The sequence below is a fragment of the Bos grunniens genome, chromosome X (genome assembly GCF_055505025.1).
Source record: "Bos grunniens cultivar Pamir isolate PY7600 chromosome X, Bosgru_T2T1.0, whole genome shotgun sequence".
In the NCBI taxonomy this organism is placed as follows: Eukaryota; Metazoa; Chordata; class Mammalia; order Artiodactyla; family Bovidae; genus Bos; species Bos grunniens.
Window position 1 is genome coordinate 135,215,091 of NC_141194.1, and position 26,305 is coordinate 135,241,395.

The 26,305-nt window shown below is 36.8% G+C and overlaps 1 long non-coding RNA gene across 8 annotated transcripts in view; it reads right to left on the bottom strand.

Moving 5' to 3' along the window:
• LOC147341458 (uncharacterized) overlaps nt 1-26,305 on the bottom strand; it is a 189,644-nt gene that overhangs the window by 130,961 nt on the left and 32,378 nt on the right. For 7 of the 8 annotated variants that reach the window (XR_015159445.1, XR_015159443.1, XR_015159444.1 and 4 more), the window contains one exon: nt 14,361-14,454. This is a non-coding gene — a long non-coding RNA (uncharacterized LOC147341458). Of the gene's footprint in view, nt 1-14,360; nt 14,473-26,305 lie in introns of all 8 variants that reach the window. The other variant, XR_015159440.1, reaches the window with a different exon arrangement.

The following is a 26,305-nucleotide window of genomic DNA, read 5'->3' on the forward strand; positions in this document are numbered from 1 at the left end:
CTTATAATAACCTCACACTGATAAAACTTAACTTGGATAGAATACCAAAAATTTACCCTTTCATTACTACTTGTTATGTTAATGTCACAATTTACCCCTTTTTATAGTGTGTATTCATTAACAGATTATAGTAATTATAGTTGTTTTTAATAATCTTGCCTTTCAACCTTTATATTAAAGTGGTTGACACACCATCATATGACAGTACGAGAGTATTCTGAATTTGACTACATTTACAAGAGTGATGTGTTTTTTCATGTTACTAATTTGTGTCCTTTAATTTCAGCTTGAAAGAGGTGTCTCAGCATTTCTTATAAGGTTGGTCCATCAGTGATGAACTCCATCAGCTTTTGTTTGTCTGGGAAAATATTTGTCTCTCGTTCATTTCTAAAGGACTGCTTTGCCAGATAGAATATTTTTGATTGGCAGCTTTTGTTTGTTTTGTTTTTTTCAGCACTTTAAGTATTCTAACCTACTCTCTAAAAGGTGGCCTAAAAGCTTTCTGATGAGAAATGTGCTAAAAGCCTAAGTCTGGTTCCTTTTTAGGTTACAATCTTCTTTTCTCTTGCTGATTTTAACATTCTTTGATTTTTGAAAGATATATTTATGTAATAAAGTCACTTTGCTGTACACTTGAAACACAATATTGTAACTCATATCAGTTCAGTTCAGTCGATCAGTCGTGTCCAACTCTTTGAGACCACATGAACTGCAGCATGCCAGGCCTCCCTGTCCATCACCAACTCCCAGAGTTCACCCAAACTCTTGCCCATCGAGTCGGTGATGCCATCCAGCAATCTCATCCTCTGTCGTCCCATTCTATTCCTGCCTCCAATCCCTCCCAGCATCAGGGTCTTTTCCAAAGAGTCAACTCTTCGCATGAGGTGGCCAAACTACTGGGGTCTCAGCTTTAGCATCAGTCCTTCCAAAGAACACCCAGGACTGATCTCCTTTAGAATGGACTGGTTGGATCTCCTTACAGTCCAAGGGACTCTCAAGAGTCTTCTCCAACACCACAGTTCAAAAGCATCAATTCTTCAGCCCTCAGCTTTCTTCACAGTCCAACTCTCACATCCATACATGACCACAGGAAAAACCATAGCCTTGACTAGATGGACCTTTGTTGGCAAAGTAATGTCTTTGCTTCTGAATATGCTATCTAGGTTGGTCATAACTTTCCTTCCAAGGAGTAAGCGTCTTTTAATTTCATGGCTGCAATCACCATCTGCAGTGATTTTGGAGCCCCCAAAAATAAAGTCTGCCACTGTTTCCACTGTTTCCCCATCTATTTCCCATGAAATGATGGGACCAGATGCCATGATCTTAGTTTTCTGAATGTTGAGCTTTATGCCAACTTTTTCATTTTCCTCTTTCACTTTCATCAAGAGGTTCTTTAGTTCTTATTCACTTTTTGCCATAAGGGCGGTGTCATCTGCATATCTGAGGTTATTGATATTTCTCCCGGCAATCTTGATACCAGCTTGTGCTTCTTCCAGCCCAGCGTTTCTCATGATGTACTCTGCATATAAGTTAAATAAGCAGGGTGACAATATACAGCCTTGACATATTCCTTTTCCTATTTGGAACCAGTCTGTTGTTCCATGTCCAGTTCTAAATGTTGCTTCCTGACCTGCATATAAGTTCCTCAAGAGGCAGGTCAGGTGGTCTGGTATTTCCATCTCTTTCAGAATTTTCCACAGTACTATACTTCAATTAAAACATTTTAAAATAGGTATTTGAAAATAAATAAATAAATAGGTATTTGTCCGACTCTCTGTGACCCCATAGACTGCAGCCCACCAGGCTCCTCTGTCCACTGGATTCTCTAGGCAAGAATACTGGAGTAGGTTGCTCTGCCCTCCCCCAGGGGATCTTCCCACCCAAGGATCAAATCCATGTCTCCCTCATTGCAGGCAGATTCATTACCATCTGAGCCACCAAGGAAGACCTGATTCTTTACCAGATTGGGTAAATCACAGATCTTCATGTTTTGGGGGGCAGTTACCAGAAGACTGCTATAATCCTTTGATGATACCAAGTTTCCTTGATTTTTCATTTTCACTGAAGCCTTGCATTGCTATCTTCAAGACTTGGTTGAACAATTTTGACCTTGTTGTATTTGTAGTTGCAGCTACCTCCTCCATGCTTGACTAAATGACTTTCATCAGCCCTGCTAGGGTTTCTGAGGTTTTCTCAGACCTTCTATGGGTAGCCGTACACCACACTTCTTTCTTCCTCTTGTGGCAGAATTCTTAAGATTATACGCTCTTTCTATCCTGAACACATCTGGCCTGGTCATGACAGCCTCCTTTATGCTTTCCCAAGGGTGGAGCTAAAGCTCAATTTTATGGTCTTTCCGAAGCAGATTTGGGTGGGTTTTCTGTGTATGCTCACTGCCCCTTTGCCAAAGCTTACTTTCACTACCACCAGGACTGTGCACAGATAGCTGGCCAAAGAATGCAGCAAAGGGTGAGGCACATGGCAAGTTCATTGTACCTGTATGTCATCTGAGGGATCTGAGGATGAAGTGAACCCAGCAGTTCATGGGCAGACTTCTTGATGGAATCTGTGATGCAGTTAATAGGATCCACATCCCATTAATGCCTTCTGAGAATCCTATCTCTGCAAACCTCTTCTTGCCTCGCCCCCAACACATAGCTCACAACTCAGTATTCTGGATGGGATTACTCTGGATGGGGTGAGAGAGAACTGGACAACTTGGACACTTCTCACATAGCTGGGTAAGTCAGGAGCTCATGCGCATGCTCTCCTTTTTCCCTGAGGGAGAAATCACAAGCTGAGAAGTTCTCTCCTGGCACTCATCTGTTCCGGGAAAGCGGGGAGATGGGTAAAGTCAAATTGTTCCTCTTACCCTCTCCAATGCACCCAATCTCATATTTTTGTTTCTCCAATGAAAGGGGCTTCCCTGATAGCTCAGTTGGTAAAGAATATGCCTGCAATGCAGGAGACCCCAGTTTGATTCCTGGGTTGGGAAGATCCATTGGAGAAGGGACAGGCTACCCTGTCCAGTATTTTTGGGCTTCCCGAGAAGGGAAAGGCTGTCCACTCTAGTATTCTGGCCTGGAGAATTCCTGGGACTGTATAGTCCATGGGGTCGCAAAGACTTGGACATGACTCATATTTTTGTTTCTCCAATAGCGTGCTGGAATTGTCTGCTGGAAACCTGAGATTCCGCAAAGCTTCTCTCCTTTACAGGTGATTGTCTAAGATAATGTTCTCTAGGGGTTCTTGGACCATGGCCAAGATGGGCTGGGGCCAACTTACAGGACCACTGCAGAATCCACAGCCAGGAGTAAGGTCTAATTATGCCTATTATCTGATGTACAATTGGGCAAGACTCCTTCTGGGCCCTTTGACTGGATTTCACAGCTCACACAAAGGAACTTTTAGTCCATGGATAAATGACAAACTGTTGTTGAGGGGTAAATACAACAAGGGGTATCTTATTCAGGCATGTCAATGACATGATTTACCTCTCTCTCATTTTTGGAGGATAACAGATTTCTAGATGGTTATTACTGTTATTGCTACTGCTAATGCTATTGTTATGGTATTATATCTCTCTTCATGTTTGTATGGTTTCTAAAGAGAAGTTGAATGTAATTCTTATCTTTGTTCCTCTATAGGTAAAGAATGTTTCCCCTCTGGCTATGTTCAAGAGTTTTTCTTTATATTCCATGTTCTTTAGTTTGAAAATAATAAAGCCAGGTAGAGTTGGGGGGTGGTGGTGTTTATCTCGCATGGTGCCCTCTGAACTTCCTGGATCTGTAGTTTGTTCTCTGACATTAATTCAGGGAAGTTTTCAGTCATTATTATTTCAAATAAAATATCTCTTTGTTCCTTTCTATTTTCTCCTTCAGGGATTCCCAATACACATATTTTACAATTTTTGTAGTTGCTCAAAACTATCTGTTTTTCTCCAGCTTTGCTTTGCCTTTTTTTTTTTTTTAATTTCCATTGACATATCAGGCTTCCCTGGTGGCTCAGTGATAAAGAATTCTGTCTGTCAATGTAGGAGACATGGGTTCAATCCTTGGGTCGGGAAAACCTGCCAGAGAAAGAAATGACAATCCACTCCAGTATTCTTGTCTGGGAAACCCTATGAACAGTGGAGCCTGGTAGGCTACAGTCCATGGGGTCACAAAAGAGACACAATTTAGCAACTAAAAAAACAACTGACATATCATCAAACTCATAGATTGTTTTCTTCAGCTATATCCAGGCTACTAATAAATCCATCAAAGGTATTTTTGCTTCTTCATTCTGTTTTTGATACCTAGCATTTCATTTCAGTTCTTTGTTAGGATTTCCATCTCTCTGCCTACTTTACCCATGTATTCTTGCAGTTCACTTTATCTACAATAGCCCTTAGTGTATTAATCATCATTGTTTTAAATTTCAGGTCTGGGGGAGTGAATTCAGCATCAAGGTAGCATAAGACATGCCTTGTTTTTTTCTCACCTGCCTCAACAACAGAAATTCAGTATCCATCTATAAACAAGAGTTCCTTTGTGATTGTTGTGAGACCCAACACCATGTGCCTAGGTAGAAGAGAAAGATAAACAAATTAAGAGATTTTTTTTAAACAAATTTATAAGCCCTTAGCTAGAGTAACTAGGAAAATAAGATAAAGACACAAATAAGTGTTGGAGGGAGGAAATATTACAACCAATACCACAGAAATACAAAGGATCACAAGACATTACTGTGATCAACTACAAGCCAACAAACCAGATAATCAGGAAGTGGTAGAAATTTTCTAGAAACATATAACCAACCAAAACTGAAACATGAGGAAATAGAAAAATCAGAATAGACTAGTGATGAATAAGTATACTGAATCACTAATCAAAAACCTCCCAACACAGAAAAGCCCAGGACCAGATAATTTCCCTGGTGAAATTTACCAAACATTTAAAGAATTAATTCCAATTCCATCAAATTTTTCCAAAAAAACTGAAGAGGAGAGAATACTTCAAAACTCACTTTAAGAGGCCAGAATTACCTTGAGAACAAAGTCACATAAGGACACTATAGGAAAAGAAAATTATAGACCATTATCACTGATAAATATAGATGCAAAAATTCCCATTAAATATTAGGCCAATCGAATTCAGTAACACCTTCAAAGAACCATACTCTATGACCAAATGAGATTTATCCCTTGGATGCAAGGATGGGTCAGCATACACAAATCAATACACATGATGCAATATATTAATTAATAGGATGAGAAATGAAAATTGTATCATATCAAAAGATGAAAATTTTTTTTCATTTTTTTTAAAATTTTATTTTATTTTTAAATTTTACATAATTGTATTAGTTTTGCCAAATATCAAAATGAATCTACCACAGGTATACAAAATACATCTTTTCACTGATTAAAAAAAAACTCAACAAATTGAGTACAGAAGGAACATACTTCAGTATAATAAAGGTCATATTTGAGAAACTCACACCTAACAACATACTCAACAGTGAACAACTGACAACATTTCCTCTAAGATTAGAAACAAGAAAAGGGTGCCCACTCTCTACACTCTATGGAAGTCTGAGCTAAAGCAACCAGGCAAGAGAAATAAGTAAATGGCACCCAAAAGGGAAATAAAGAAATAAAATTGTCATCATTTGCAGACAATATAATCGTATATATAGAAAATCCTAAAGGATCTACCAAAACAACTATTAGAACTAATTCATTCAATAAGATTATTTTCACTGTGATCTATTGAAAGTCAGCCCTCAACACAAGGGTTTGATAAAGTAAATATAAAGTAAATAAAATTTAAAAAATAAAACAAAAAATAAAAATAAAATTGTTTGACACAAAATCAACATATAAAAATCAGTTTTGTTGCTACACACTAAAAACAAAGTATGTAAAAATTAAATGAACAATATTATTCACAGTAGCATCAAAAAAATAAATGCTTAGGAATAAATTTAACCAAGAGGGTGAAAGATCCCTACACTTAAACTGCAAGACTTTGATGGAAAAAAATGGAAAAAGACACAAATGGAAAGATATCCATGTTCAAGGAGAGGAAAAAATATTATTACCAAAATGTCCATATTATACAAAGCCAACTATAGATCAATGAAAGAAAATTCCAATGGCATTTTCCTCAGAAATAGAAAAGATAATTTTAAAATTTGAATAGAACTAAAAAAGTTTATTTTTTAATAGCCAAAGTTATCCTGAGTAAGAAGAATAAAGCTGGATCATACTTCCTGACATTGAATTAAACAAAAAAAATTACAGTAATCAAAACAGTATAATCCTGGAATAAAAATAGTCATACAGACAAATGGATAATAAAGAGCCTAGAAATAAAGCCCTCAATTAAAGTAAACTAATATGTGACAAGAGTCCAAGAACAATGAATGGGGAAGGGATAATATCTTCAAAAATTGGTGTTGAGAAAACTGGATAACTGCATGCAGAAAAATAAAATTGGGCCTCTAACATACATAAATTAAAAACAAAGTAGATTAAAGATTTAAATGTAACAACTGATATTATAAAACTTCTAAAAGAAAATCCAGGGAACAACTCCTTGATACTGGTCTCATTAATGAATTTTTTGGAAATTTTTATCATAAGCACAAGCAACAGAAACCAAAGTCATAAAGTGAGATAACATAAAATTAAAAAGCTTCTGCACAGCAAAAGGGACAATTTACCAAATAAAAAGGCAACCTATGGAATGGGGGAAAATATTTGCAAACCATGTAACTTATAAGGAGTTAATGTGTGAAATATATAAAGAACTTATACAGCTTAATAACAAAAAACAATAAAACAATCTGATTTTTAAAAATGGGCAGAGGAATGGACTGTTTTCCAAAGAAGATATACAAATAGCCAACAGGTTCATAAAAAGATCTAAACATCATGTATACCTGTGGCGGATTCATTTTGATATTTGGCAAAACTAATACAATTATGTAAAGTTTAAAAATAAAATAAAATTTAAAAACAAAACAAAACAAACAAAAAAAAAGATCTAAACATCACTAATTATCAGGGAAATGCAAACCAAAACCACAATGAGATATGACCTCACATCTATTAGAATGTGCTTAGGCACTCAGTCATGTCCAACTCTTTGTGACACCATGGACTGTAGCCCGCCAGGCTCCTCTGTCCATGGGGATTCTCTAAGCAAGAATACTGGAGTTGGTTGCCATGACCTCCTCCAGGGCATCTTCCCAACCCAGAGATCAAAGGCAGGTGTCCCACACTGCAGGTGGATTCTTTACCATCTGAACCACCAGGGAAGTCCTCACATCTATTAAAATAATTATCATTAAAAAGAGGTAACAAATGCTAGGAAGATATAAAGAAAAGGGAAGCCTCATGTACTGCTATTGAGACTGTAATTAGTATAGCCACTATGGAAAACAATATGGAAGCTTTATAAAAATGTAAAAATATAACTACCATATGATCCAGCAACCCCACTTCAGTATATATACCCAAAGGAAATGCAAATAGGATACTGAATAGATATCTGCACTCTCATGTTGATTGCAACATTATTCTCAGTTGCCAAGATATTAAAACAACCTAAGTGTCAACAGACGAATGGATAAATAAGTTGTGATTATAGACACATGCACCCCCACACTCACACACGAAACATACACATAGTGGAATACTATCCAGTTGTAAGAAAGATGGAAATCCTGCCATTTGTGACAACATGGATGGATCTTGAGGACAATGTGCTAAACGAAATGATTCAAAGAAACACTATGGTATCAGTTATTCGTGGAATCTAAAAACTGAACTTGTAGAAATAAATAGTAGAATGGTGGTTATCAGGGGCTGAAAGTGTGGGAAATGGGTTGATGTTGGTCAAAGAGTACAAACTTCCAGTTAAAATAACTATGTTCCAGGGATCTAGAACAGCACTGCACTGTTGTAAGAATACTGTGCATATACTTAATAGCTGCTAAGAGTAAATCTTTAATGTTTTCACCACAAAGAAAAAGAAATGGTAATTGTGTGATGTGATGGAGGTGTTGATGTCACAGTAGCAATCAATTTGCAAAATAAATGTATGGAATGAACATCCCAGACATGTCTATTTCTGATACTATCACTGTCTTTTCAAACTGTGTTTATTGCCTTTCAGTATTTCTTGTCACTATTTCTTGCTCACTAGACATAATGTCAGAGAAGGCAATGGCACCCTACTCCAGTACTCCTGCCTGGAAATCCCATGGATAGAGGAGCCTGGAAGGCTGAAGTCCATGGGGTTGCCAAGGGTTGGACAAGACTGAGTGACTTCACTTTCACTTTTTACTTTCATGCATTGGAGAAGGAAATGGCCACCCACTCCAGTGTTCTTGCCTGGAGAATCCCAGGGACGGGGGAGCCTGGTGGGCTGCCGTCTACGGGGTCACACTGAGTTGGACACGACTGAAGTGACTTAGCAGCAGCAGCAGCAGACATAATGTACTGGGTAAAAGAAACTGCTAGAAATAGGCCTTTAGTAATATGGTGGTAAGGTGTAAAAGGAAAGGATGTACTCAATATTCCTATGATTAGGTCTCAGTTGTTAGTGAGCCTATGCCTTTAAAATGTGAGCTTCACAATTGTTGCTCAGTTTTTTCCTTCCATTACGTAGGACAGGATGGAGAGAATGGGTTGTAGTTGGATATTTACCTTCTCCCAACAGGCTTCCCTGGTGATTCAGTGGTAAAGAATCTGCTTGCATTGCAAGATACCTGGTTCGATCCTTGGGCCAGGAAAATCCCCTGGAGAAGGGAATGGCAACCCGCTCCAGTATTCTGGCCTGGAGAATCCCATGGACAGAGGAGCCTGGCAGGCTATAGCCCATGGGGTTGCAAAGAGTCGGACATGACTGAACAACTAACACTTTCAAGTGTAAGACTAGAATTGACTAGAGTTAGCTATTTCCCTTGCCTCAGTTCACTTAGGCCTTGATTATATCTCAACAGATTGCATGGTCAGTCATGTCAGACTCTTTGTGACCCCATGGACTGTAGCCCATCAGATTCCTTTACCCATGGAATTTTATAAGCAAGAATACTGGAGTGGGTTGCTATTTCCTATTCTGGGGGATCTTCCTGACCCAGGGATCAAACCTGAGTCTATTGCATCTCCTGCACTGGCAGGTGAATTCTTCACCACTTGAGCCACCTGCGAAGTGCATCCCAACAGGTTAGGCTTTGGTTAACTAGTTTCTCTTGAGTGTGGACCTATTTCAAATGGTTTCTTTACCTCTCCCCTGCTGGAAACTCAAGAGGACTTTTCTCAGATAATAACTATGGGAACTTGAAGTAAACCTCACAGTTTTGTGGGGATTCCCCTATGACTAAGTGCTCCTGGAGTTAACTTTCAGAATTGTCCATGCTGAGCCTCCAGAAATTCTCAATTATAGTTCAGGTTTCTCTTCCCAGTACTGGATCATGTGGCAATTTCTGATGATGAATCTGCTCTAATAAGACTTTCTGTCTCTCTGTTATTGGGGGCAGTGGTTTGCCCTGTGTCCTTTTCTTTCTTATGGCTCCAAGAAGAGTTCATTTTTCAGTCTTCTCAGTTTTTTATGTTGTTAGGATTGAGCAGCAACTCTAAACTCATTATATGTGAAATGAAAAACAGAGGTTAGGTACAGCTTTATGTTTTAGAAGTGTTCTATTTCCTCCTTGATTTTTGACTTTGTTGTGTACATTATTGAAATTGGGTTATGAAGTCTTCAACTATTATTTTTGAATTGTTTATTTCTCCTTTTAATTCTTCTTTGTGTATTTTAAAACTTTGGTATTAAATGGATATACATTTATCATTGGTATATCTTCTTGATGGAGTGAACACCTACCAGTCTTTGTCTTAGAGATTTTTTTGTTTGATATTAGGTTAGACACCACAGCTCTTTTATTGTAAGTTTCTGCATGTTAAGTTTGTCCACCATTTTACTTTCAAACTATTTGTGTTCTTCAATCTGAAGTGTGTCTCTTGCATATACTTGGATTACGGTTAGTTTTTCTTTTATCCATTCTGCCCATCTGCACTCTTTAATTGAAGAGTTTAATCTATTACATTTAAGTTATTACTTATACAGTAATATGTATCTGCCATTTTCCCCATATTTTTATGTATGTCTCACATCCTTTTTGTACCTGTCATCCTCCATCACTGCTTTTGTGTTAAATTTATATTTTATACTGTACCTTTTGCCATCTATTTTACTGCATGTTGAATTATTTTTCTAGTGATATATTTTGAAATTTTAATTCATATCTTTTAACAACGTAGTTTAGATAAATACTATTGCAATTTCAAGATTATATAAATCTTTGCCCCAATATAGTTCTGTTTCCTTCACCCTCCTTTGTACTATTGACATAAAAGTTACACTTTCATACTTTATGTTCTCATTACCTGATTTATAATTTTTTCTATATTTGTATGTCCTTTATATCAAATAAGAGGGAAAAAGTATTACTGCCATTTATATTTACCTATATAGTTCATTACCTGTGCTGGTATTCTATTTCTTTATATGGATTCCCTTTACTATCCAGTGTCCTTTCATTTCTGGAGAAGGCAATGGCAACCCACTCCAGTACTCTTGCCTGGAAAATCCCATGGACAGAGGAGCCTGGTAGGTTGCAGTCCATGAGGTCGCTAAGAGTTGGACACGACTGAAGCGACTTAGCATGCATGCATGCATTGGAGAAGGAAATGGCAACCCACTCCAGTGTTCTTGCCTGGAGAATCCCAGGGATGGGGGAGCCTGGTGGGCTGCCGTCTATGGGGTCGCACAGAGTCAGACACGACTGAAGCGACTTAGCAGCAGCAGCAGCAGTCCTTTCATTTCAGCCCAAAATATGATGTATAGGGTACATCTCCTGACAACATATTTTCTCAGTTTTCATCTATCTGTGGATGTCTTGAATTTTCCTTCTTTTTTTTAAAGGTAACTTTTTTAGATGCAGAAATCTTTATTATGTTATTTTTCCTAGCATTTTGAGTATGTTATTACACTTTAAAAATTCAAAATTTCTGTGTGGCTTTTTATTTTATAAGGCATATTTTCTATTTTGTTGCAGGAGACATGTGTTCGATCCCTGGGTTGGGAAGATCTCCTGGAGAAGGAAATGGCAACCCACTCAGTACCCTTGCATAGGAAGTCCCATGGACAGAGGAGCCTTGTAGGCTACAGTTCATGGGGTCTCAAAAGAGGTGTACATGACTGAGCAACTAAACAACAAAAAATTCCTCTATTTATATTCTCTATATCTTCCCAACACAGGGACGGAACCCAAGTCTCCCGCATTACAGGCAGATTCTTTACCATATGAGCCACCAGGAAAGCCCATTCAGAGACATTTTTTGCACACTTGTAGTTATTTAGACAGTTTTCTTTTTAAACACATTTAAAATAGCTGAATTAAGGTTTTCATGTAATAATTTCAATATCTATATTTCCTTTGGGCAAGTTTTTACTGACTGCTGTATTACTTATGTACAGGTCATGCAGTTTTTTGCATGTCTTGTAAATTTTGTTAATAACTATACATTTTACATAATACAATGTAGAAACACTGAAAATCAGATTCTTTGCCTTCTCAGGTTTTGTTGTTGCTACTGTTTGTTGACTTTACTATTCATCTGTTTAGTAACCTTGCTGAACTTATTCTAGATTTCTTTATTTGTATCTTGTATTACCACCAAAATCATTATTCAGACACCTTAATAGTCAGCTAGTGACTGGACAGATATTTCATTAATTGTCTGGAACCAATAAACCTCTTATTCTTTGCTGATAAGCTCTGTGTGCCTTTTGGAATGTAACTGTACCACTCCCAAGGTTGGGAGTTATTATTTTTCTGGATATTAAGCTGTATTTCTTGAATAAATTTTCTCCAGACTATTCAACATTTGGTTAATTTCCACTGCTAGTTGAAAACACTGCCATAGCCACTACTTCCTGCTTGGAAAGTGCCTCAAAGTTAGCCAAGGTTGAGATTTTAAGGCCATCTCAGGACTCTCTGGGTTTGCCTACAGCCCTAAGCATAGTTCCTTGCATATACAATCTTCTATTTTCCCAGGGATATGTTGGAGCTTTTCAAAGGCTTCTATGGATATCCCATTCCCCAGTTTTTCCTTTTAAGTTTTTTGGTTAGCTTGTAGTTTACCCCAACTCTTACCTCCATCTTGGGGAGATATGATTTTATACAATTGTCACTGAATACTTTTGAAAAACATATTTAGAGAAAAAATAAAACTGTTCACATTGTGTAAGCTTTGAATCAGGTCAAACTGACAACTCTTGTGACTAGGCATTTCCCAGGAAACTGCCAGCTAGGTCAAATTATAACAACTCCTTGACAATGGGCTATTAAAAGAGCTTCAATCTCACTGATTCCTCCAGTACCTCCTAGGCTGCTGGTTTTTACTATGATAGAAGGCTGTTGCTATTCAAACTACCATGGAACAGGAGATGGGTTAGAAATAGGGAAAGATAAAATGCAATAAAGCACATTTTTCTTACTGATATCCTGCTGTTAATCTCGAATAAACATTCATCAGATTGTTGCAAATCTTTTGCTAATTGCCTGAGTTCTGAAAATGTTGATTTTGACAGTTTTTACTAGTGTTCATATTGCTTTGATGGGCATGCATGCATGCTCAGTCGTGTCCAACTCTGTGACCCCATGAACTGTAGTCCGCCAGGCTCCTCTGTCCATAGGGACTTTCCAGGCAAGAATACTGGAGTGGGTTGTCATGCCCTCCTCCAGGGGATCTTCCCAACCCAGGGATCAAACCCACATCTCTTGTGTCTCCTGCATTGACAGGCAGGTTCTTTACTACTGAGCCACCGGGAAACCCTGGCAGAGGATTTTCAAATCAAGGTTTTGGTTGTAATGAGCTCTTATTTGGAGGCTCTGGAGGAAAATTTATGTCTGAGTTCATTCAAAAATTTGCTGAGTTCAGTTTATTGTGATTGTAGGACTGATATTCCTATTTTCTAACTGACTGTCAGGCAGAAGACTCAGTCAACCACTAAAAACTGTCAAATAGGTTTGGCACATTGGTTTTCCATTTTCAAATTTGCAATGACAAATCGAATTTCTCTTGTGTATTTAATGTCTGCCCTCATATTTTGCTGTCAACCACATAAATTCATCTGTTTTTAAAAGGGCTCATGTCATTAGATTGTGCCCACCCTGATAATTTCCCTATCTTAACTGATTATACAAAGAGAGAGAGAAAGAGAGAGAGAGAGAGAGAGAAAGAGAGATCTAGCTATATGCATATGGAGAGAGAAGGAAATCTATCTAATCATGGCAGTGATACCATATGAACATGAGATCTGGGAGGGCCATTTAAAAAACACTGTGTAACACACCATCCAATTCAGAAGGTACTATGAAAGTGCTTACAATAATAATCAGATACACTAGTATGAAGCCCTTGAAAGCAGTGACTGTCTTGCTCATAATTTTAGCCTCAGTAGCTAACATACTGCCAGTTCTAGAATAGGATCTTCACAAATGTTTGTTGAATGAATTGAACTTTTCACATAGTAATAAAGAAATAGCTATGAAATTAAGGGGTACAATGACTATCACCCCTTTAATGATTATAAATAAGCCAGTAATGAACATGGTTACATACTCAAATTGTTTTTTTCACTATAACAGGAAATCAATCAAATGAAGTGTTCTATTTCATACAATATAAAAATAGATGCTAGTAGATGTACAAATCAGGAACATAGGTAGCTAGAATTTCATGGAAAAAGTCAAGAATAAATTCAACATACTATTGCCCATTATGCAGTAAGACAACATTATACATTTCAATATTTTCCTACAGTGTATATTATTATATGAAAAATTTAATAGTTATAGTCTGTAATTCTACTTTTGTTGACTCTGCTTAGGAGTTTCTTCCTAACTGCCATACTTATTGATGTTATAATAAAACTTGACCTTTGTTTTGGAAGAATTTAATTATTAAGTTTGCAGTTTGGTCTGAAAAATTCATAAAACTTTTACTCATATTTGTAGCCTTTCTAGGCATGCCTATTTTTTATAGTAACTGCCACCACATGAGAAGCACATCCTGCATCAAGCAGAATATTCTGGAATTTTTCTAAAAAATTAAAGCACCTCCTTGAAAACTACCCAAAACACATGGCAAAACATATGTAAGTACTCATATCCTGCAGCAGATGCTGTGGTTTGTTTCCCATAACCTCCTCTCTTTCTCTAAAACTGAAACATTTGTTATTCTAGCTGCTCTGAGCATTGGTGTCCAACAGCTCTCAGCTATGTTCCTTTCCAGAACTTACCTTAGGCTGAAAAGAGCTTCCATGTCTGTGGTCACTCCCATGCCAGGGATCCTTTCACATCCAATGACTGGTCGTATAAAAAGAGTATAAAAGCCTGAAAGAGTATAAAAGCCTGGTTTGACTCTTCTCAATTCAGGACAACTCTGAAAGGTCAAATCAATCCCAGAGTTCCCCAGGGGATTATCTGAGCCCTTTATTGAAACTGCTTCAGTGTTCTCTCTGCCCCATCCTATTTTTTCTACTCTTCAACATGTTGTTCCAGATTGCATAATGTAATTCTCTGAACCCAAAGTCCCAACTTGGAATCTGCTTCCCAGGTAACCTAATCATGAAGACCCCCACAGGTCTAAAGGATCAAATACCTCAATTAGCACCAAATTACACTTAAAAATTTTAGAAATTTCTCCATATAATTTTGTTGTCATGTTATTGGCTGTCATATGTTAAACTGGATTATAATCTGTATTAACAACATAATTCAAATTAAGCAGATTTAGTCCATGTATACAGTGAAGTAATAGGTGGAGAAACCATAAGAATCCATTATACCAAGTATATTAGCAAACTAAAGAAGAAGCTAAATCTAGTACTATCAATACACAGATATCTGGAGACAGTGTTCGAATTCCACCATACATGTAAATTCCCAAGAAACACACAAGTGTAGAGAAACAAGAAAGTAAAGGCAGAACATTTTACATTTCTTTTCTATGTATCACCCAGTATTTATTAGATCCATTCCACTTCCTCACCTAGTTGATGCATTCAACTGGCAAACAGCCCATCAGTACCTTTCAGTTAGTAATAACCTTGACATTGCACACACTATCTTTCATTTAAGCTCTCCAAACATAAGTGTCAATTGCATCCATCTGCCACATCCTATATTATCTGACAGTAGATTGATTTAGTGATGATCTAGCACAGTGAGTGCTGACCATACATTGTTCTTTTCCATCCAACTTTCCTAACAGCAGTTACCACTTTGTCATTCCCTCCCAGTATGCTCCCACACTTTACATCTCAAAGTCTAAATAATTTTCTATTATCAAAAGTCTTCAATGATTTCCTTGTCTCTTCCAGTCACTAAAAGGCGATAAAACCGGCACTGGAGAAGGGAAAGACAGCATCTACTTCTACATCTCCTCTTCCTACACATAAGGAGTTTGGTAATTCAATCAAAATTCAGTAAGGGAGAGGAGATCATGTTCACAATTTTGTAAATGCTGTGTCCTGGATCTCAAAGAAACTGTACATTATACTCTGGGCTTTTAAATTTAGAAATGAGGAGAATGAAGAGAGGTTAATTGGAAGAGTGCAGGTCCCATATACTCTTTTGGCCAGAAAAAAAAAAGAAAAAGACAGTGATAGAAATAATTATTGAAGAACACAGACAAAAATCATAAATAATATAAGCAGAGGATTCTGGCTTTCATGTAAGGCTGAATAATAATAGCTAGTAACAAGATGTATGGAAAAATAGAAATGTATATTATTGACTTACATTAGTGGCAGCAACTTGTTGATTTTATGTCTAGAATTCAATTTTTCTTATTTTTTTATCACAATAACACACTCATTATAGAAAATGTGTAATCTACACAAAAGTACAAAGAAGAAAAAAATCATCCATGATACCACTATTCACAGATAACCATGGTTATTATTTTTACATTTTGCTTTATATCTCTTTCCATGTATTTCCCTTAACATAGGTAAACTGTACTGTTTGCACAGATATATTCTATTTTCTTGTATCTTATATATTACTACTGCTACTACTATCTTTAAAATATGTATGTGTCAGCTACCGTGATGAGTGCTTCATTTATTTGATCCCAATTACTGATCTCAATAACATCCGGAGGTAAATATCACTATCTCAGTTATGCTGATGGGAAACACTGGACTTCAGGGAAGGAACTTGCTCAAGCTATACATAGCTAGGAGGTGGCAGGCTCTGGATTAAGGCTCAAATTTGTATGCTTCCAAAGCCTATAATAATTAAGAAATGCCTTGAAAAGTACTTGCAGTAACAGGAGCTGAGGAAAATCTTCAGAAACCCTTTGAGGGTGGTTAGTAGAAGCTTAGATTATCCTGATTTTATCTATTTATTTACTTTCAAAGACCTTGTCTCCCTTTCATTTAATCTTATTATTATCTTAAAAGTTATACATACAATGCAAGGTAAAAGAAAATAAACATGGTACTGTAAAGTGAAAATTAAATGTCTTATGCCCTGGCTCCAGCCCTTTTCTTCATAAGTAAACACTTTTAAGGGCTTCCCAGGTGGCTCAGTAGCAAAGAATCTGCCTGCCAAGTAGGAGAAGCAGGTTCAAGCCCTCAGTCAGGAAGAACCTCTGGAGAAGGGAATGGCAACCACTCCAGTATTCTTGCCTTGAGAATCCCATGGACAGAGGAGCCTGGTGGATTACAGTCTATGGGGTCTCAGAGTCAGACACAACTGAGCAAATAAACAACTATAAAACAATTTTAAACAGCTGGGATTTTAGTTATTCTGGTGATAATATTGTTTACTTTAAATAAAGGAAATCTTCCTGATACCTACTTCTCAACTTACCTATTTTTCACAAATAAAGGTTACCCATACCCTTCTATTTTTATGTGCTGTGCTTAGTCACTCAGTCATGTCCAAATCTCTGCAACTCCATGGACTGTAGCCTGCCAGGCTCCTCTGTCCATGGGATTCTCCAGGCAAGAATATTGAAGTGGGTTGCTATGCACTCCCCCAGGGGATCTTTTCAACCCAGGGACAGAACCCACATCTCTTATGTCTCCTGCATTGGCAGGCAGGGTTCTTTACCACTAGTGCTACTTGGGAAGCCAATATCTAATACCTGTTTGTACAGTATCTAATTGTTGTTTTTGCCCTGGGTGAAATGAGAGAAATCTGGAAAACTTGAAAATTTACCTCCTTTTCTCCCTTCATCCTTCTTTCATTTTTCCTTCATATAAGGGATTATATATGTATATTTTGGAGAAGGCTATGGCACCCCACTCCAGTACTCTTGCCTGGAAAATCCCATGGACGGAGGAGCCTGGTAGGCTGGAGTCCATGGGGTCGCTAAGAGTCAGACACGACTGAGCGACTTCACTTTCTCTTTTCACTTTCATGCATTGGAGAAGGAAATGGCAACCCACTCCAGTGTTCTTGCCTGGAGAATCCCAGGGATGGGGGAGCCTGGTGGGCTGCCGTCTAGGGGTCACACAAAGTCGGACACGACTGAAGTGACTTAGCATAGCATATATGTATATTTACCATGTGTGTGTGCACACACGCACATACACATACAGATATATATTTGCACACACATGTATATACACACATATACACATATATAATCACTTAGAACAAGGTAGAAAAAAAGAATTACATACACACATGAAAATCATATGGCTTGGCATGTAATAGGTCCTTTCCAGTAGAATACTTATATCCATTTTATTTTTTTTTAATTTTATTTTATTTCTAAACTTTACATATACACAATGGAGTATTACTCAGCCATTAAAAAGAATACATTTGAATCAGTTCTAATGAGGTGGATGAAACTGGAGCCTATTATACAGAGTGAAGTAAGCCAGAAGGAAAAACATAAATACAGTATATTAACGCATATATATGGAATTTAGAAAGATGGTAACAATAACCCGGTGTACGAGACAGCAGAAGAGACACTGATGTATAGAACAGTCTTATGGACTCTGTGGGAGAGGGAGAGGGTGGGATGATTTGGGAGAATGGGATTGAAACATGTAAAATATCATGTATGAAACAAGATGCCAGTCCAGGTTCGATGCACGATACTGGATGCTTGGGGCTAGTGCACTGGGATGACCCAGAGGGATGGTATGGGGAGGGAAGAGGGAGGAGGGTTCAGGAGGGGGAACACATGTATACCTGTGGCGGATTCATTTTGATATTTGGCAAAACTAATACAATTATGTAAAGTTTAAAAATAAAATAAAATTAGAAAAAATAAATAAATAAAAAAATAAATAAATAAACTTTGTATTAGTTTTGCCAAATATCAAAATGAATCCGCCACAGGTATAAATGTGTTCCCCATCCCGAACCCTCCTCCCTCCTCCCTCCCCATACCATCCCTCTGGGTCGTCCCAGTGCACTAGCCCCAAGCATCCAGCATCGTGCATCGAACCTGGACTGGCAACTCGTTTCCTACATGATATTTTACATGTTTCATTGCCATTCTCCCAAATCTTCCCACCCTCTCCCTCTCCCACAGAGTCCATAAGACTGTTCTATACATCAGTGTCTCTTTTGCTGTCTCGTACACCGGGTTATTGTTACCATCTTTCTAAATTCCATATATATGCGTTATATCCATTTTAAAGCTTTGGCATCTTTCTTTCCTATTCTCTCTTTGAAAAAAAAAAAAAAAAAAACTGTCATCCCCTCTATTCTCTTTCATTCCTGCTTTGGACTCCATGGTTTAATTCTCAAGGTTTCTTCTTTTTTCCTTATGTTTTCCATGTTTATGTTCTATGTATGTTTTATTCTGCCTTTAACTTTACATCAGCTCATGTAAACTTTTTAAAAAATAATAAAAACAATGTACTTTGGACTTCCCCGGTGGTACCATGGTTAAGAATCTGCCTGCCAATGCAGGGGACAAGGGTTTGTTCCCTAGTCCGGCAAGATCACACGTGCTGCAGCCAACTGAAGCCCGTGTGCCACAACTACTGAGTCAGCTCTTTAGAGCCCAGAGGGTGCAACTACTGAGCCCACACACAACCACTGAAGCCCATGTGCTCTAGAGCCTGTGTTTCGCAACAAGAAAAGCCACAGCAATGAGAAGGCCACCCACCACAACAAAGAGTAGCCCTTGTTCACTGCAACTAAAGAAAGCCCACACGCAGCAACCAAGATCTAGGACCATCAAAAAATAAAAACCTCTAGAATTTTTCACTGTATTTTTACTATATAGATGACCAAGTATCACTCTTCCACATTATATAATGGAGTATGTAATCAGATGCTTGCACCTATATTTAAAATCAATATATGAGATCTACAGATTCACACTGATAGGAATATTTTGTTTTGCCACATTAAATGTCACAAATTCTATTGCTGTTGTGGCATTACTGCTGAGCAATTCTTGGTAAAGTGCTGAACATAACAAAGTACAATCTTCCTTTGATTTGCACTGTAGACCCAGGCCTGGAAAATGGTATAAATTTGGAAATATGGTGTTAATTCAAATATATACACACACACACTCATATGTATGTATAAGTAAACTTACATGGAGACAATTATGAAGAGTTGTTAAGTGCTTTAAACTATAGTATTACATATTAATATAAATATTAATGTTTCTGTTATAAATTTATAGAGTATTAATGTAGACATATATTTTAAAAGTACAAAAGGTACAGCTTTATTAATTATCACTATGAACATATTTATATAAGCACCAACCCAACCAAAATCTCTTCTCTTCACCTTTCTGCTTTACATCTCAATTTTGTCTAATTTTGAGAATTACATGGATGGAATCATACAGCATGCATACCACTGTCTGTATTCTTTCACTCAATTTTACATTTTTGAGGATTGTTGTAACAGCCTACCCATTCCTAATGTAAAGATTTTCATTTTATGAATTTACAATGGATATGCTACAAGTTGTCTATTATTCATACTGTAGAAGGACATTAAAATTTTCTCCATTTTTCACCTATTAAAACAGTGGTGCTGTGATCATTCTTGCATATTCTTTTTCATGTGTATTTCTTTCATGTATATTACATAGAAGTAGAGTAGTGGGTTATAGGATATGTGTATGTTAAGCTTTAATTGATATAAGCCAAAGCATTTTCCAAAAGATTTTCTACTTTCTTTCTGTCATGTGGAATATTTCACATCCTGGCTAATAGTACTTGATCTTCTTGATTTTTAAAATCATCTTCATACTGTCTATGGAAACTGATTTGTTATTATTTTCCTTCACCATCTTAATACTTTTTTCTTTCCCTATTGCCCTGGCTAGTAGTACTTTTAGGAAAAATTTTTTCAATATTCTAATATCATAATAGTGATCATTAATGTAACTGTTATTATTCTCAGTCTGAGTGTGAAAGCTTTTAATATTTTATCATTAAGTATGGTATCTGGTATAATTTCTGACACCCTATATCAGATTAAGGAAATTTGTTTCTATTCATAGCTCAATAAAAGTCTTTTTTTAATTAATAGACTACTTTTACAACAGTTTTAAAAAAACTGAGTATAAAGTACAGGGAGTATCCTTAAACCTCACTACCATCCTGCCAAATTGTTCATATTATTTTTTTTTAATTTTATTTTTAAACTTTACATAATTGTATTAGTTTTGCCAAATATCAAAATGAATCCGTTTGATTCACTTGTTACAACTTATGAATCAATACAGATACTGATTATCAACTAAGTTAAATGTTTGCATTAGGATTCACTATGAGCTGCACAATTCTATTGGTTTTGGAAAATGTGTATTATGATATATCCACTCTTACATCATAAAGAACAGTTCACGGCCCTAACAATCCCTGTTTTCCACCTATTCCTCCTTCCTCCTCTGACACCAAACCTCTGCAACCACTGATCTTTTAACTGCCTCAATAATTTTGCATTTTGCAAAATTCCATATAGTTGGAATCATACAGTTTTTATACTTTTCAGACTCACTGCTTTCACTTAGGATGATGCATTTAACATTCTTCCATGTTTTTCATGGCTTGATACCTCATTTATTTTTTTATCACTGAACAGTACTCCATTGCATGAAAATACCACAATCTGTTTATTCGTTCACTGGAAAATATTTTGGTTGCTTCAATTTTTGACAATTATAAATAAGGCTACTATAAACATTTGTATGCATGTTTTTGTATGGACATACATTTTCAGCTTATTTGGGAAAAAGCTGGGAGCAAAATTGCTGGGTAGTAAGGTAAAATTATGTTTATCTTTGTAAGAAAGTACCAAACTACCTTCCAAAAGCAGCTATATCATTTTGCATTTCTGTTGCTGCTGCTCCACATTCTTGCCAGCATTTCATCTTCTTAGTGTTTTGGATTTTGATTATTCTAATAGGTATGTAGTGGTATCCCACAGTTGTCTCAGTTTGAAATTACATAATGGCAGGAGACCCCTGTTTGATTCCTGGGTAGAGAAGTTCCCCTGGAGAAGGGATAAGCTACCCACCCCAGTATTCTTGGGGTTCCCCGGTGGCTCAGATGGTAAAGAATCCACCTGCAATGTGGAAGACCTGGGTTTGATCCCTGGGTTTGGAAGATCCTCTGGTGGAGGACACGGCAACCCACCCCAGTGTTCTTTCTTGGAGAATCCTGGAACCTGGGGGGCTCCAGTCCATGGGGTCACAAAGAGTCAGACATGACTGAGCAACTAAGCACAGCCCAATGGCATATGATGTTGAATATCTTTTCTGTATATATTCTTTAGGAGACGGTATCTGTATATCTTCTTTACGAGATGTTTTTCAGATTTTTGCCCATTTTTTAAAGTGGGTTGTTTATCTTCTTATTGTTAAGTTTTAAGATTTCTTTATATATTTTGGATACAAGTCTTTTCAGTAAATATTTTCTTCCACTATGTGGCTTGTCTTTCCATTTTCTTAACTGTAACTTCAACACAGTAGACATTTTAAATGAAATTCACATTATCAGTTTTATTCTATACAGATCATGGTTCGGGTGTTGTATCTATAAATACTTATTGCCAAACCTGAGATTATCTAGATTTTCTCATTTTATCTCTAAGTTTTATGGTTTGGTGTTTAATATTTAGATCTATGATACATTTTGATTCAGTTTCTGCAAATTTTATAGGTCAGTTTCTAAATTCTTTTTTCTTGTGCATGTGGATGATCAGCACCATTTCTTATTGAAAAGGCTATCCTTTCTCCATTGAATTGTCTTTGCTCTTTATCAAAGGTCAGTAGACTATATGTTAGAGAAGATTTCTATGATCACCCTATAGAAAATAGAACTCCCCTCCACTACAAACACACACTGATTTTTAATTCCCCTATCCTAGTTTTCTTCATAAGCTTATCTTCACTTTACATAGAATATACATGTGTGTATAAGTTTATTATGTTTCCCCTACTAGCTGTCAATAACAACAGTGTCTTCAATAATACTAGCACATCTAACAGCATCTGGTACATAGTAAGTACAAAAATATATTTGACTGATTCAATAAATAATATTTAAGTTTATCAGGTCAATTCAACCACTTTTAAAATGGTGTGTGTGAGTTTGTATGTATGTATGTGTGTGTGCACATGTGCATGTTTGTGTGTCCAAAATTACCTGAGTGGATGGAACTGTCATTTGTGACGAATAAAATACAAATATGATAAAAATCTCAATAGGATAGCACTTAGCCTTTGAAAACAGACTTGATATCTTCATAAATATAGTTATAGTAAGAACCATTTAAGGACATAAAAAAAATTAGCTAACTCTCCCAACTTTATTCATTTTCCACAAAGGATCAGAGAATCAACTATTTATTGCACATAGAAACTTTCATTCACAAATAATAGTTATCTAATCACCCTAAATTATGCTGTTATAAAATAAATTGGCACTATACAAATTTTTGAGTAATATGTTTAGATCACTACCTCTCCATTCAATAGTTATAAAAATGGCTAATTCTGAAGAAACGTAATATAGTTAAACATCTTTTGACTTAGGCATAGAATCATTTCTAAAATGTTACTTTCTACATCTTTAACTTTTAATTCTTGATTTCTAAGTTTTCAACTTGATTCTGTTACAATTTGCTAGATTAAAGTATGCTATTTCTAGGTCCTAAACAGGGAAACTATAACACACTTCAAGAGTCTCAAAGTTCTAGATTTTACAAGTTTATATAAAATTCATTAAATTTGGTCACAACACTTGGCCAAATGGCAACTTTTGAAAATGCAAAACAGGACCACTATGTTTGTAATAGTTTACATCCCCCGAGTTGACCATAAAGCAAAATATATTGCTATTACCTGGCATCATAAGCAAGAAATGCCATATGCTCACAGTTTCATTTTCATTGTGCTGCTTTAGTACAAATCCCTAATTTAATACATTTGCTATTGTTTGTAAGATTATCTGTTCTTATAGAGGTACAGGGAAAGAATATATAGAGGAAAATGAGACATTATTTGATTTAAAATGGGTAAAACATTACAAGCTCTTTACAAAATCTATACAGAAGAAAACTACTGTGAAGTGTACATTTTTAGTCTCCTTGTGCATGCGTGCATGCTAAGTCACTTCAGTCATGTCTGACTCTGTGTGACCCTATGGACTGTAGCCTACCAGGATCCGCTGGTCCATGGAATTCTCCAGGCAAGAATACTAGAGTGGGTTGCCATGCCCTTCTCCAGGGGATTTTCCCACCTAGGGATCAAACTTGCATCTCTTATGTCTACCTGCATTGGCACTAGCTTTGCCTAATCAGGGACCTTTCCTACAATGTAACCTAATCATAAATCTTTGGTTTATAGTTATCATTTTCAATATGCAGTAATTATAACTTAACAATCAACTGGACCATGTATACTAGTATCTTCAGATTTCCATGAAAATGAGAAAAAATGATATAATAGACATTTATTTTTCTTATTCTGGAATTCTGCTGTGGCATATAGAACATGACTTGAAATACAAAGACAGAAAAGGTACAGTAAGAATGAAATGACTTTTATAATACTTCAATGGCTTCAGTTCAGTTCAGTTCAGTCACTCAGTAGTGTCCAATTCTTTGCAACCCCATGAACCACAGCACGCCAGGCCTCCCTGTCCATCACCAACTCCCAGAGTTTACTTAAAACTCGTGTCCATTGAGTCGGTGATGCCATCCAACCATCTCATGTTCTGCCATCCCCTTCTCCTCCTGCCCTCAATCTTTCCCAGCATCAGGGTTGTTTCAAATGAGTCAGTTCTTCACATCAGGTGGCCCAAATATTGGAGTTTCAGCTTCAACCTCAGTCCGTCCAATGAACACTCAGGACTGATCGCCTTTAGGATGGACTGGTTGGATCTCCTTGTAGTCCAAGGGAATCTCAAGAGTCTTACCCAACACCACAGTTCAAAAGCATCAATTCTTCAGTGCTCAGCCCTCTTAATAGTCCAACTCTCACATCCATACATGACCACTGGAAAAACCATAGCCTTGACTAGATGGACCTTTGTTGGCAAAGTAATAATGTCTCTGCTTTGTAATATGCTGTCTGGGTTGATCATAACTTTCCTTCCAAGGAGTAAGTGTCTTTTAATTTCATGGCTGCAATCACCATCTGCAGTGATTTTGGAGCCCCCCCCCCCCCACCAAAAAAATAAAGTTAGCCACTGTTTCCACTGTTTCCCCATCTATTTGCCATGAAGTGACGGGACCAGATGCCATGATCTTAGTTTTCTGAATGTTGAGCTTTAAGCCAACTTTTTCACTCTCCTCTTTCACTTTCATCAACAGGCTCTTTAGTTCCTCACTTTCTGCCATAAAGGTGGTGTCATCTGCATATCTGAGCTTATTGGTATTTCTCCTGGAAATCTTGATTCCAGCTTGTGCTTCTTTCAGCCCAGCATTTCTCATGATGTACTCTGCATAGAAGTTAAATAACCAGGGTGACAATATACAGCCTTGACATACTGCCTTTCCTATTTGGAACCATTCTGTTCTTCCATGTCCAATTGTAACTGTTGCTTCCTAACCTGCATACAGGTTTCTCAAGAGGTAGGTCAATGGCTTTAGTGGCTTTTATAATACTCATATCCTTTGATATACTTGTTGTACATAAGAGAATTTATCCTGAAGAAAACCCAGTTTGGACAAATATTTATGAATATGGCTTTTACAGTGGTATTGTATAGGATACCTAAAATTGGAAACATGTTAAATACCACCAGTTTTGGATTAATAAAAAAAAATAAAACATTTTGTACATGTAAGTGATATAACAAAAAATAAGGTTGAAGAATGTTTACTGATATGGGAAAATATTTACCATGTCTTAAGTAAAAATTGGCAGAAATCAACTCTTATAGTAAGATGTCAATTGCATGAATGGATACTTACACAGGTACACAATAAAAAATCTAGAAATATTGGGTTGGCCAAAAAGGTTTTTGGGTTTTTCCATACCATTTTACAGAAAAGCCCAAATGAACCCTTTGGCCAACCCAATATATATAGCCCACTTAGACAATTTTGCTGTTGTTCTGTCACTAAGTTGTGTCTGACTCTTTGGGACTCCATGGACTGCAGCACACCAGGCTTCCCTGTCCTTCACTCTCTCAAGTTTGCTCAAACTAAGTGACTGCTAATATTTTCAGCACCTTTCTCCTTCTAGGCACAAGGAAAGGGTGCACCTCCCTGTCTCCTTGAAGTGACACTTGACCATATTAACGTGATATCTGGCCAATAGAGTGAACAAAAATAACATCTGTAGTTTCTAGGCAGGAATATTTAGAAGCCAGTTCATGATTTTGCATAGTTACTTTCCCAGTTATCAAACTTTAAAGTCTCGTCTGGAGAATTTAGTATTCTAAAAAGTGGTAGAAACTCTACCAGCCTATATCTCTTGAGTGAATACTGCAGGCATAGGCCTACTGCCCATCTTTGCTTTACATTTAGCACTAGCGAGAAATAAACACTGCTGTTTTAAACCACTTGTGGGTGCAGTTTATTTGTTATTGTAAGATAATCTAACATATTCTTACTACTACAAACTATAAAATATTTTGGTAGATCCCTCTGCTTAAGACATTATGAGTATTCTTCTCTTCTGTATTCTTTCTGTTTTTTCCCAATTAAGCAGGATGAGCATAAATTTTTATGACATAATAATAATTATTAAACATTAGTAAAGAAAATGAAAAAAACT